General features: G+C 35.8%; 1 non-coding gene across 1 annotated transcript; it reads left to right on the forward strand.

Moving 5' to 3' along the window:
- The first annotated feature begins 405 nt into the window (after window positions 1-405).
- Window positions 406-513, forward strand: LOC148571288 (small nucleolar RNA R71). Its single transcript, XR_015908076.1, has one exon. It is a non-coding gene; the product is annotated as a small nucleolar RNA R71 (small nucleolar RNA).
- The last annotated feature ends 1,185 nt before the right edge of the window (window positions 514-1,698 follow it).

The raw sequence follows: 1,698 nt of genomic DNA on the forward strand, positions 1-1,698 counted from the left end.
TGTTTCCATAGGATTCTCCCATGAATTCACCTCTTCCATTGTTGGGTTCTCAGGATCATAAGCTTCTTCTTCAGAGGAAGCTTCCTTAGTACTGCCTGTTGCTACTTGCATTTCAGACAGACTCTGAGAAATCATATTGACTTGTTGGGTCAATATTTTATTCTGAGCCAATATGGCATTCAGAGTATCAATCTCAAGAACTCTTTTCTTCTGAGTTGACCCATTATTCACAGGATTCCTTTCAGAGGTGTACATGAATTGGTTATTTGCAACCATTTTAACGAGTTCTTGAGCTTCTGCAGGCGTCTTCTTCAGATGAAGAGATCCTCCAGCAGAGCTATCCAATGACATCTTGGATAGTTCAGACAGGCCATCATAGAAAATACCTATGATGCTCCATTCTGAAAGCATGTCAGAAGGGCATCTTCTGATCAGTTGCTTGTATCTTTCCCAAGCTTCATAGAGGGATTCACCATCCTTTTGTCTAAAGGTTTGGACTTTCACTCTAAGCTTACTCAATTTTTGAGGTGGAAAGAACTTTGCCAAGAAGGCATTGACTAGCTTTTCCCAAGAGTTTAGGCTTTCCTTAGGTTGTGAATCCAACCATGTTCTAGCTCTGTCTCTTAGAGCAAAAGGAAAAAGCATAAGTCTGTAGACTTCAGGGTCAACCCCATTGGTCTTGACAGGGTCACAGATTTGCAAGAATTCAGCTAAGAACTGATGAGGATCTTCCAATGGAAGTCCATGAAACTTGCAATTCTGTTGCATTAGAGAAACTAATTGAGGCTTAAGCTCAAAGTTGTTTGCTCCAATGGCAGGGATAGAGATGCTTCTCCCATAGAAATCAGGAGTAGGTGCAGTAAAGTCACCAAGCACCTTCCTTGCATTGTTGGCATTGTTGTTTTCGGCTGCCATGGCTTCTTCTTCTTTGAAGAGCTCTGTTAGGCCCTCTAGAGAGAGTTGTGCTTTAGCTTCTCTTAGCTTTCTCTTTACGGTCCTTTCAGGTTCAGGATCAGCTTGAACAAGTATGCCTTTATCTTTGTTCCTGCTCATATGAAAGAGAAGAGAACAAGAAAGTAGGGAATCTTCTATGTCACAGTATAGAGATTCCTTGAGGTGTCAGAGAAAAAGAAGAATAGAAGGAGGAGGTGGAGAAGAGGGAATTCGAACTTATCAAGAGGAACAGAGTTCGAATTGCACCTTGATGAGGAGTCTTTAGTCCTTTAAATAAAAGGATGTGAGAAAAGGAGAAGAATTTTCGAACATAAATTAAAAATATTTTGAAATAATAAAAAGAAAATTTTGAAAATTTGATTGAGATTTTCGAAAATTAAGTTTGGGAAAGAAATTAAGTGATTTTGAAAAAGATTTTGAAATTAGAAATCAAAAAGATATGATTGAAAATTAATTTTGAAAAAGATGTGATTGAAAAAGATATGATTGAGAAGATATGACTGAAAATCAAATTAAAAAGAGAAAGTTTTAAAACTAAAGTTGATTACTTGACTAACAAGAAATTAAAAGATATGATTCTAAAAATTTAAAAATTGATCCTTTCTTAATAGGCAAGTAACAACTTGAAAATTTTGAAGTAAATCTTGAATTGAAGCAAGGATTTTTCAAAATAGAAAAAATAAATATAAAAGGGAAAGAATTAAAAACTATGATTTGGAAGAGATATGATTTGAAAAGATATGA

The sequence above is a fragment of the Arachis ipaensis genome, chromosome B3, assembly GCF_059453495.1.
Source record: "Arachis ipaensis isolate K30076 ecotype BB chromosome B3, ASM5945349v1, whole genome shotgun sequence".
Classification (NCBI taxonomy): domain Eukaryota; kingdom Viridiplantae; phylum Streptophyta; class Magnoliopsida; order Fabales; family Fabaceae; genus Arachis; species Arachis ipaensis.